Here is a 13,297-nt window from a genome sequence, read left to right on the forward strand (position 1 = left end):
ACACATTTAATGAACCTAAGGGAAGGTCAAGGTGTAGCCAGAAGCAGTCAGAGGACACCTCCCAGTTAATCACCACATTCTGGCTGCTGTGACTCTGGGCAAGATCTTTAACCTTTCAGAGCCTCAGTTCTGATCACACACACCTTATAAGTTTGGTGTGAAGGTAAAATGAGTTAATACATGTAAAGTACTTAGAATACGGCCTAGTACATGGCCAGGGGCAGTATTTAATAAATATGAGCACTGTTATTAGCAATGCAACTAGAGGTTGAATTCATTATTTTGACAGCCACATCAAGCTGTTGAGTCATATCCAGGTTCATGTTGTCCAAAATCACTAAATAATTGTTTTTTTTTTTGGCGTTTAGCAGAGGGCTTAGACTTTCTCTGGAGACTAAGCACCAAGTCAGCGCTCCCCTGCACTTTTATTAGGTTGCAACGGCAGAAGGCCAGGCATCGATTAATGATTATAGGATGTGTTTTTCATCAACCGAAACAACAGCAAGCTAAATATTTCTTTCTTTCTCTTTTTTTTTTTTTGAGAGGGCATCTCTCATATTTATTGATCAAATGGTTGTTAACAACAATAAAATTCAGTATAGGGGGGTCAATGCTCAATGTACAATCATTAATCCATCTCAAGCCTAATTCTCGTCAATCTACAATCTTCTGAAACATAACGAACAAGTTCTTACATGGTGAACGAATTCTTACATAGTGAATAAATTCTTACATGGTGAACAGTACAAGGGCATTCATCACAGAAACTTTCGGTTTTGATCACGCATTATGAACTATAAACAATCAGGTCAAATATGAATATTCGTTTGATTTTTATACTTGATTTATATGTTGATCCCCCATTTCTCCCTTTATTATTATTATTATTTTTATTTTTAATAAAATGCTGAAGTGGTAGGTAGACGCAAGATAAAGGTAAAAAACATAGTTCAGTGCTGTAAGAGGGCAAATGTAGATGATCAGGTGTGTGCCTATGGACTAAGTATTAATCCAAGGTAGACAAGGGCAGCAAAACATCCACGGATGCAGAAGATTTCTCTCAAAGCGGGGGGGGGGTGAGGTTCTGAGCCTCACCACTGTTGATCCCCAATTTCTCACCTGATGGCCCCCCTGCGACTGTGCCTGTCTTAGGTTGTTCCTCCCTTAAGGAATCTTACACGTCTCTGGCTAACCAGTCACCTTCCGGGGCCATACAGGGAAATGTAAAGTTGGTAAGTGAGAGAGAAGCCATATTGTTTGCAAAGGTTAGCTTTTTACTTCTTTGCAGATTTATGCCCTGTGGCTTCTATGCCCAGCACTTGTCTCGAGGTATCTTTACCACTTGGAGGAATTATGATACTCGGTAAATTCGATATGAGGCACAAATTCTATTTAAGGGTTGTAATTAGGAAGGAAGAAGAAAAGCTATAGAGGTAGCATATGGAAGAAAACATGGGAGGATTGATTATTTCTTTGACATATCTTCTTGTAGAGTACCTTATGTATAGGTTTTAAACTACTAACTAATTTGCACACACATATTAACATAATAGGAATACAGTGACATAAACAAAGCAAATCTATAATTACCATCCATCTCCAGTGAAGCCAAGAAAACAATTTAGGCACCCTAGGCATTTGTGAAAATTTGTCTATGATATGATGGATATTGTCCTACTGTACTTGAACAGTCTGAGAAAAATCAGACAAATTAAAGCAGCCCATTTCTGGGATCTGTTCACATCCCATATGTTCTTTTAACCGTAGATAGTCTATAGTCATAAGATTTTGGAGTGTTACAACTTGCACCCCTCCCAACTCCTGGTTGAGTTCCAACAGTACAGATCCGGTCAAATTCGTTGTCTCACTGTATGCACATGCCAGCCTAGACATCTCCCTCCTCATTCCAATGGCAAGTCCAGGAAACGGTGGGGTGGATGCAGCCACAACCGCAGCATCGCCCGGATCCCTGTGGAGGCTTTTTGATGATCATCCCCCGGCACGAGTCCTCCAGAGAGTGCTGATGCCGGAAGCTCCTCCTCATATCGTATCTTAGTTCATTTTCTGGGTATCCAAGCTAGGCCTTGGTCTTCTGCATAGAAACGAACAGACCCTTTGTCCACACTTTGACATGCCCTCTATACCACTGTGCAGAACTCATTGGAAGTCAGCACACAGGGACTGCATTTTTTTTTTTTATTAAGAGAAGGAATATTATCAGAAAAGAGTGCCTCCATAGCTGATCATCTGACACCCTTTAAGTGATCAACATTAAGGATATTTAAAGCATGTGTTGATCTTTGATTTACCAATAGTTTTATCCTATCAAGGAGTAATCCCCCTTTTCTTCTTTCTTTCTTTCTTTCTTTCTTTCTTTCTTTCTTTCTTTCTTTCTTTCTTTCTTTCTTTCTTTCTTTCTTTCTTTCTTTCTTTCTTTCTTTCTTTCTTTCTTTCTTTCTTTCTTCTTTCTTCTTTCTTTCTTTCTTTCTTTCCTTCTTTTTTTTTTAATCTTTAATCTACATTTACATGAAGAGTACTATGTTTACTATGCTCTCCCCTATATCAGGTCCCCCCTAACAACCACATTACGGTTACTGTCCATCAGCTTAGCAAAATGTTGTAGAATCCCTACTTGTCCTCTCTGTGTTGTGCAGCCCACCCTCCCCTTTCTCCTCCCCCTCCATGGATGCTAATCTTAATACCTCCCTTCTTCTTCCCCCCCCCCTTATCCCTCCCTCCCCACCCATCCTCCCCAGTTCCTTTCCCTTTGGTACCTGTTAGTCCATTTTTGGGTTCTGTAATTCCGCTGCTGTTTTGTTCCTTCAGTTTTTCCTTTGTTCTTATACTCCTCAGATGAGTGAAATCATTTGCTATTTCTCTTTCTCTCCTTGGCTTATTTCACTGATCATAATACTCTCCAGCTCCATCCATGTTGCTGCAAATGGTTGGATTTTTCCACTTCTTATGGCTGAGTAGTATTCCATTGTGTATATGTACCACATCTTCTTTATCCATTCATCTACCGATGGACATTTAGGTTGCTTCCAATTCTTGGCTATTGTAAATAGTGCTGTGTTGAACATAGGGGTGCATCTGTCTTTCTCAAACTTGATTGCTGCGTTCATAGGGTAAATTCCTAGGAGTGGAATTCCTGGGTCAAATGGTAGGTCTGTTTTGAGCATTTTGATGAACCTCCAAACTGCTTTCCACAATGGTTGAACTAATTTACATTCCCACCAGCAGTGTAGGAGGGTTCCCCTTTCTCCACAGCCTCGCCAACATTTGTTGTTGTTTGTCTTTTGGATGGCAGCTATCCTTACTGGTGTGAGGTGATACCTCATTGTAGTTTTAATTTGCGTTTCTCTGATAATTAGCGATGTGGAGCATCTTTGCATTTGTCTGTTGGCCATCTGTATTTCTTTTTTCGAGAACTGTTCAGTTCCTCTGCCCATTTTTTAATTGGGTAATTTGTTTTTTGTTTGTTGAGGCATGTGAGCTCCTTATATATTCTGGACATCAAGCCTTTATGGGATCTGTCATTTTCAAATATATTCTCCCATACTGTAGGGTTCCTTTTTGTTCTATGGATGGTGTCTTTCACTGGACAGAGGCATTTCAGCTTAATGTAGTCCCACTTGCTCATTTTTGCTGTTGTTTTCCTTGCCTGGGGAGATATGTTCAAGAAGAGGTCACTCATGTTTATGTCTAAGAGGTTTTTGCCTATGTTTTTTTCCACGAGTTTAATGGTTTCATGACTTATATTCAGGTCGTTGATCCATTTTGAGTTTATCTTTGTATATGGGGTTAGACAATGGTCCAGTTTCATTCTCCTACATGTAGCTGTCCAGTTTTGCCAGCACCATCTCTTGAAGAGACTGTCATTTTGCCAAAATATTTCCATGGCTCCTTTACAAATATTAATTGACCATATATGTTTGGGTTAATTTCTGGAGTCTCTAATCTGTTCCACTGGTCTGTGGCTCTGTTCTTGTGCCAGTACAAAATTATCTTGATTACTATGGCTTTGTAGTAGAGCCTGAAGTTGGGGACTGAGAACCCCTCTACTTTATTCTTCTTTCTCAGGATTGCTTTGGCTATTCGGGGTCTTTGGTGTTTCCATATGAATTTTTGAATTATTTGTTCCAGTTCATTGAAGAATGTTGCTGGTAATTTGATAGGGATTGCATCAAATTGTATATTGCTTTGGGCAGGATGGCCATTTTGATGATATTAATTCTTCCTACCCATGAGCATGGGATGAGTTACCATTTGTTAGTGTCCCCTTTAATTTCTCTTAAGAGTGACTTGTAGTTTTCAGGGTATAGGTCTTTCACTTCTTTGGTTAGGTTTATTCCTAGGTATTTTATTCTTTTTGATGCAATTGTGAATGGAATTGTTTTCCTGATTTCTCTTTCTATTGATTCATTGTTAGTGTATAGGAAAGCTACAGATTTCTGTGTGTTAATTTTGTATCCTGCAACTTTGCTGTATTCTGATATCAGTTCTAGTAGTTTTGGAGTGGAGTCTTTAGGGTTTTTTATGTACAGTATCATATCATCTGCAAATAGTGACAGTTTAACTTCTTCTTTACCAATCTGGATTTCTTGTATTTCTTTGTTTTGTCTGATTGCCATGGCTAGGACCTCCAGTACTATGTTAAATAACAGTGAGGAGAGTGGGCATCCCTGTGTGGTTCCCGATCTCAGAGGAAATGCTTTCAGCTTCTCGCTGTTCAGTACAATGCTGGCTGTGGGTTTATCATATATCACCTTTATTATGTTGAGGTACTTGCCCTCTATTCCCATTTTGCTGAGAGTTTTTATCATGAATGGATGTTGAATTTTGTCAAATGCCTTTCAGCATCTATGGAGATGATCATGTGGTTTTTGTCTTTCTTTTTGTTGATGTGGTGGATGATGTTGATGGATTTTTGAATGTTGTACCATCCTTGCATCCCTGGGATGAATCCCACTTGCTCATGGTGTGTGATCCTTTCGATATACTGTTGAATTCTGTTTGCTAAAATTTTATTGAGTATTTTTGCATCTACATTCATCAGGGATATTGATCTGTAGTTTTCTTTTTTGGTGGGGTCTTTGCTGGTTTTGGTATTACGGTGATGTTGGCTTCATAGAATGAGTTTGGGAGTATTCCCTCCTCTTCTATTTTTTGGAACACTTTAAGGAGAATGGGTATTATGTCTTCTCTGTGTGTCTGATAAAATTCCGAGGTAAATCCATCCGGCCCCAGGGTTTTGTTCTTGGGTAGTTATTTGATTACTGTTTCAATTTCTTTGCTCGTAATCGTTTTGTTTAAGTTTTGTGTTTCTTCCTTGGTCAGTCTTGGGAGGTTGTATTTTTCTAGGTAGTTGTCCATTTCTTCTAGGTTTTCCAGCTTGTTGGCATATAGGTTTTCATAGTAGTCTTTAATAATTCTTTGTATTTCTGTGGAGTCTGTCGTGATTATTCTGTTCTCATTTCTAATGCTGTTGATTTGTGTTGATTCCCTTTTTCTCTTAATAAGTTTGGCTAGAGGCTTTTCTGTTTTGTTTATTTTCTCAAAGAACCAGCTCTTGGTTTCGTTGATTTTTGCTATTGTTTTATTCTTCTCAATTTTGTTTATTTCTTCTCTGATCTTTATTATGTCCCTCCTTCTGCTGACTTTAGGCCTCATTGGTTTTTCTTTTTCCAGTTTCGATAATTGTGATGTTAGACTATTCATTTGCGATTTTTTTTCCTTCTTCAAGTGTGCCTGGATCACTATATACTTTCCTTTTAAGACTGCTTTCACTGCGTCCCACAGAAGTTGGGGCTTAGTGTTGTTGTTGTCATTTGTTTCTATATATTCCTTGATCTCTATTTTGATTTGTTCATTGATCCATTGGTTATTTAGAAGCATGTTGTTAAGCCTCCATGTGTTTGTGAGCCTTTTTGTTTTCTATGTAGAATTTATTTCTAGTTTTATACCTTTGTGGTCTGAAAAATTGGTTGGTAGAATTTCAATATTTTGGAATTTACTGAGGCTCTTTTTGTGGGCTAGTATGTGGTCTATTCTGGAGAATGTTCCATGTGCACTTGAGAAGCATCTATATCCGGTTGCTTTTGGATGTAGAGTTGTATAGATGTCTATTAGGTCCATCTGTTCTAGTGTGTTGTTCAGTGCCTCTGTGTCCTTACTTATTTTCTGCCCAGTGGATCTATCCTTTGGGGTGAGTGGTGTGTTGAAGTCTCCTAAAATGAATGCATTGCACTCTGTTTTGCTCTTTAGTTCTGTTAGTATTTGTTTCACATATGCTGGTGCTCCTGTGTTGGGTGCATATATATTTAGAATGGTTATATCCTCTTGTTGGACTGAGCCCTTTATCATTATGTAGTGTCCTTCTTTATCTCTTGTTACTTTCTTTGTTTTGAAGTCTATTTTGTATGATATTAGTACTGCAACCCCTGCTTTCTTTTCACTGTTGTTTGCTTGAAATATGTTTTTCCATCCCTTCACTTTTAGTCTGTGCCTGTCTTTGGGTTTGAGGTGAGTTTCTTGTAAGCAGCATGTAGATGGGTCTTGCTTTTTTATCCATTCTATTACTCTTTTTCTTTTGATTGGTGCATTAAGTCCATTTACATTTAGGGTGACAATTGAGAGATATGTACTTATTGCCATTGCAGGCTTTAGATTCGTGGTTACCACAGGTTCAAGGTTAGCTTCTTTAGTATCTTACTGCCTAACTTAGCTCACTTATTGAGCTGTTGTATTCACTGTCTGGGGATTCTTTTCTTCTCTCCCTTCTTATTCCTCCTCCTCCATTCTTCATATGTTGGGTGTTTTGTTCTGTGCTCTTTTTAGGAGTGCTCCCGTCTTGAGCATTCCCTGTAAGATGCCCTGTAGAGGTGGTTTGTGGGAAGCAAATTCCCTCAGCTTTTGCTCATCTGGGAATTGTTTAATCCCGCCATCATATTTAAATGATAGTTGTGCTGGATACAGTATCCTTGGTTCAAGACCCTTCTGTTTCATTGCATTAAATATATCATGCCATTCTCTTTTGGCCTGTAGGGTTTCTGTTGAGAAGTCTGATGTTAGCCTGATGGGTTTTCCTTTACAGGTGACCTTTTTCTCTCTAGCTGCCTTTAAAACTCTTTCCTTGTCCTTGATCCTTGCCATTTTAATTATTATGTGTCTTGGTGTTGTCCTCCTTGGATCCTTTCTGTTGGGGGTTCTGTGTATTTCCGTGGTCTGTTTGATTATTTCCTCCCCTAGTTTGGGGAAGTTTCCAGCAATTATTTCTTCAAAGAGACTTTCTATCCCTTTTCCTCTTTCTTCTTCTTCTGGTACCCCTATAATACAAATATTATTCCTTTTAGATTGGTCACATAATTCTCTTAGTGTTGTTTCATTCCTGGAGATCCTTTTATCTCTCTCTATGTCAACTTCTATACGTTCCTGTTCTCTGGCTTCTATTCCTTCAATGGCCTCTTGCATCTTATCCATTCTGTTTATAAATCCTTCCAGGGATTGTTTCACTTCTGTGATCTCCTTCCTGACATCTGTAATCTCCTTCCAGACTTCATCCCAGTGCTCTTGCATTTTTCTCTGCATCTCATCCCATTGCTCTTGCATTTTTCTCTGCTTCTCTGTCAGCATGTTCATAATTTTTATTTTGAATTCTTTTTCAGGAGGGCTGGTTAGGTCTGTCTCCTTCTCAGGTGTTGTCTCTGTGATCTTTGTCTGCCTGTAGTTTTGCCTTTTCATGGTGATAGAGATAGTTTGCAGAGCTGGGACGAGTGACAGCTGGGAGAGGTTTCCTTCTTGTTGGTTTGTGGCCTTCCTCTCCTGGGAGAATAGCAACCTCTAGTGGCTTATGCTTGGCAGCTGTGTGCAGGCAGGGCTTCAGCTACCTGCCCGGTTGGTTTGGAGTTTATCTCTGCTGTTGCTGTGGGCGTGGCCTGGCTAGGGCTGCTCCTCCAAAATGGTGGAGCCCCGTTGGAGGGGGAGCAGTGGGGAGGCTGTTTATCTCCATAAGGGGCCTCTGTGCTCCCTGTTGCCCAGAGGGTTAGAGTGCCCAGAGATCCCCAGATTCCCTGCCTCTGGGCTAAGTGTCCTGTCCTGCCCCTTTATGACTTCCAAAAAGCACTCTCCAAATGAAAACAAGAACAGCAACAACGAAAGAGAAAAAAAAAAAAAGGGGAAAAACATGCGATTTTCTTTGTCCTCAGGCACCCGTCTCAGGCACCCAGTCACCTGGCTTGCTGCCCTGTGTCCCTCGTATTGGGGTCCCTGTCCCTTTAAGGCTTCCAAAAAGCACTCGCCAAAAAAAAAAAAACTGCTCCTGTTTCTTTGTTCTCCAGCATCATCCTCAGGCACCCGCTCACCGGTCCTGCCGCCCTGTTTCCCTAGTATCCAGGACCCCACACATGCACTATGTCTGCGCTCTGGTCCGGTATCCTGGGGCTGGGTGTTCAGCAGTCCTGGGCTCTCTCTTCCTCCCTGCTGACTCCTCTCCACCCACCAGAGGCCGGGGGGAGGGGTGCTCGGGTCCCGCTGGGTCAGGGCTTGTATCTTACCCCCTTCGCAAAGCGCTGGGTTCTCGCAGGTGTGGATGTGGTCTGGATGTTGTCCTGTGTCCTCTGGTCTCTATTTTAGGAAGAGTTGTCTTTGTTATATTTTCATAGATATATGTGGTTTTGGGAGGAGATTTCCACTGCTCTACTCATGCCGCCATCCTGGCTCTGCCCCTAAATAATTTTTTGTATGTGCAGTTGCTAAGCCACCTCACTCTCCCCACCCCATCCCACTCCCTCTTCATTTTTTAAAAATAAATTGCATGTAGTTTGTAGTCAGATAAAATGTCATAAACACTGGCTTCTCTCCTCACCAGTTAGATAACCTTGGGAAGTTATTTAACTCCCCCAAATATCACAGTGAATATCAGAAGTGGGTTATTGGTGAAATTATTTGCTTGTTGAATGGCATAAGCATTTTTTCACATCACTTATACAGATTAAGTAAATTTAAAGATATTAAGAATTTAGCACAGTGCAGAGCCTGGGTTTGCTACCCAATAAATAATAGCAATAACAACTTAGGTCACTAATGTTTCCCCTAGTCAGATGCAGTCACTGCTGTAATATCCCAGCATGTTTGGGATGCTGACTTTCTTACCACTGCAATCACTCCTCTACCTCACCAAGTGCTGTGGGTCAGCTCTTTAATCTCCTTGCCTCTCAGTACTGCCACCTCTATAAGCAGTCCTCTTTACATCTTGCTCTGATGTCTGTAACTGATGTGAAATACTTCAGCCTAGATAGTGTGGTGCTGCATATGCATTCCCTCATGGGCATTAGGGCCAGTGATCTACCCTCCCAATCTACATGCAGAGGCAGCTGCTCCAGGCTATCCCATTACCCGTATGTAAATCAACACCTAAAGCTTTACTTCGGGGCACAGTGAATATAAGAAGTGGATTATTGGTGAAATTATTTGCTTGTTGAATGGTATAAGTGTTAGGATAGGCTCCTATTGGGGAATTAGAGGAATTCAAAATTTATGGATTGGATACAGTAGTTCAGAGAGCCTTTCCACCCTTGCATAGACTGGTTGTATAGGATTTGTAACCTCACTGGAGGAGGTCATTAGGAGGACATGACTGGAGGTTGACCTGCGAACAGGACCCAGGCAAACGGAGGCTCCTCACCCCCTCCCCCATCTCTGGAGGTACATTCTACCCACCATTCCCACAGCAGGAGCTGTTTCAAGGGTGCGATCTTTAGACAGTAATGGATGGAGCACATGACTAAACCAAGTTAAAGCTTTTCTTAACTTTTAAGATTATGGCCCGCAGGTGCAGAGATCCATGCATCCTGCGGCCACCCAAAACAAGCCTCGTATATAAGTTCCCTCACTTATTAAAACTGCCACCTCCCAAATCTGGAGTGGTCTGCTTCTTTATTTGGTCTCTCTTTACCCTCTGTGGTTGGAGACCAATTCCAGATTTTACCTAGGGAACTCCTGAGTTTGTAAACTAAAAACCTTTGTCCTTAGAGATGGTATCCAAAGTTTGCCATCCTTTCCCCAGACAATGGGTATAAGGATTTATGGTTGCCTGACAGCAACTATAAATCCAGTGTATAAATTCCAGTGTAATGGAATTCTGCACTAGAATATTGTCCTTCTGCCTGGTGTTAGTGTCAAGCATGATCAGAGCACCTAAAAAAGCAATGCTGGAACTTCAACTTAGAGAACAGGACATAAAATTTTTTTCTGCACACATGCTAATAAATGTTGTTTGTTTAATAATGTTCATATATGGTACAATCTAGATAAGTTGTTTTTATCATTACCTGATAGCTGGGTTATGGGTTTCTAATTTTTCACTTACTTATGTAAAATTTTTCACTGGCTAACACCATCTACCCAAAGAGCCTGGCTATTCATGAGCACATTGGTTTAGGTCTGTTTGCAATACATCATTTACAAAGCAGTGTATGTAGTAACTTCACAACTCCAACCCTGAAAGTTTGATCCTGATATAAGTTCTGTCTGGAATATTTCAGAACATCTGCTTTACCAAAAAACAATAACACAGCATAGGGAATATAGTCAATAATATTGCAATATTTTGTATGCTGACAGGTGGTAACTACACTTATTTTTTTTTAATGTGCATTTAGTAATGTATGTAATTGTCAAGTCACTATACTGTACTCCTAAAACCAATATGATACTGTATATCAAGTGTATTTCAATAAAAGACAAAAAGGAATGGAATTTTAAAAAATCCTCTATACTGGTAGTTATTAAAATTTATAATTTTTCAGAATCACTTCAGTTGCTAATGAAATAAAGATTTAAATGTTAGACATTAAACCACAAAACTCCAGGAAGAAAACAGGGGAAAAATCTTCTTGATATGGGACTTGGCAATGATATTTTGGATATGGTACCTAAAATACAAGCAACAAAATAAAAAATAAACACGTGGGACTGTATCAAAGTAAAATCTTCCACACATCAAAAAAAATCAATAAAATGTAAAGGCAACCTAGAGAACATAAGAAAATATATTCAAATCATGTATCTGATGAGGGGTTAAATATCCAAAATACATATAGAACTCAATGCAATAGCAAAACCAACAAATGAAACAATCCAATTTAAAAACAAGCAAAGGAGGATATAACCATTATGAATATATATGCACCCAATACAGGAGCACCAACATATGTGAAACATATACTAACATAATTAAAGGAGGAAATAGAATGCAATGCATTCATTTTGGGAGACTTCAACACCACTCACTCCAAAGGAGAGATCCACCAGACAGAATATAAATAAGGACACACAGGCATTGAACAACACACTAGAACAGATGGACCTAATAGACATCTATAGAACTCTACATCCAAAAGCAACAGGATACACATTCTTCTCAAGTGCACATGGGACATTCTCCAGAATAGACCACATACTAGCCCACAAAAAGAGTCTCAGTAAATTCCAAAATACTGAAATCCTACCAATCAACTTTTCAGACCACAAAGGCATAAAACTAGAAATAAATTGTACAAAGAAAGCAAAAAGGCTCACAAACACATGGAGGCTTAACAACATGCTCCTAAATAATCAATGGATCAATGAGCAAATTAAAATGGAGATCCAGCAATATATGGAAACAAATGAAACAACAAAACAAAATTCCAACTTCTGTGGGATGCAGCAAAAGCAGTCTTAAGAGGAAAGTATATAGCAATCCAGGCATATTTAAAGAAGGAAGAACAATCCCAAATGAATAGTCTAATGTCACAATTATCGAAATTGGAAAAAGAAGAACAAATGAGGCCTAAGGTCAGCAGAAGGAGGGACACAATAAAGATCAGAGAAGAAATAAATAAAATTGAGAAGAATAAAATAAAAAAAAATCAATGAAACCAAGAGCTGGTTCTTTGAGAAAGTAAACAAAATAGATAAGCCTCTAGCTAGACTTATTAAGAGGAAAAGAGAGTCAACACACATCTACAGAATCAGAAATGAGAAAGCAAAAATCACGATGGACCCCACAGAAATACAAAGAATTATTAGAGTACTATGAAAACCTATAAGCTAACAAGCTGGGAAACCTAGGAGAAATGACAACTTACTAGAAAAATACAACCTTCCAAGACTGACCCAGAAAGAAACAGAAAATCTAAATAGACCAATTACCAGCAACGAAATTGAAGCAGTAATCAAAAAACTACCAAAGAACAAATCCCCCGGGCCAGATGGATTTACCTTGGAATTTTATCAGACATACAGAGAAGACACAATACCCATTCTCCTTCAAGTTTTCCAAAAAATAGAGGAGGAGGGAATACTCCCAAACTCATTCTATGAAGCCAACATCACCCTAATACCAAAACCAGGCAAAGACCCCACCAAAAAAGAAAACTACAGACCAATATCCCTGATGAATGTAGATGCAAAAATACTCAACAAAATATTAGCAAACCGAATTCAAAAATACATCAAAAGTATCATACACCATGAGCAAGTGGTATTTATCCCAGGGATGCAAGGATGGTACAACACTCAAAGATCCATCGACATCATCCACCACATCAACAAAAAGAAAGACAAAAACCACACGATCATCTCCATAGATGCTGAAAAGGCATCTGACAATCAACATCCATTCATGATAAAAACTCTTAGCAAAATGGGAATAGAGGGCAAGTACCTCAACATAATATGTAGTAAACATCATACTTAACAGTGAGAAGCTGAAAGCTTTTCCTCTGCAATTAGGAACAAGACAGGGATGCCCACTCCCCCACTGTTATTCAACATAGTACTGGAGGTCCTAGCCATGGCAATCAGACAAAACAAGGAAATACAAAGAATCCAGATTGGCAAAGAAGAAGTTAAAATATCACTATTGGCAGATGACATGATATTGTATATAAAAAACCCTAAAGACTCCACTCTGAAACTATTAGAGCTAATATCGGAATTCAGCAAAGTTGCAGGATACAAAATTAACACACCAAAATCTGTGGCTTTCCTATACACTAACAATAAACTAATAGAAAGAGAAATCAGGAAGACAATTCCATTCACAATTGCATCAAAAAGAATAAATACCCAAGAATAAACCTAACCAAGGAAGTCAAAGACCTATACCCTGAAAACTATAAGACACTCTTAAGAGAAATTAAAGAGGTCACTAAAAAATGGAAACTCATCCCATGCTCCTGGCTGGGAAGAATTAAAATTGTCAAAGTGGCCATCCTGCCCAAAGCAATATACAGATTTGATGCAATCCCTA

This window comes from Manis javanica, chromosome 7 (assembly GCF_040802235.1).
Source record: "Manis javanica isolate MJ-LG chromosome 7, MJ_LKY, whole genome shotgun sequence".
Lineage (NCBI taxonomy): Eukaryota > Metazoa > Chordata > Mammalia > Pholidota > Manidae > Manis > Manis javanica.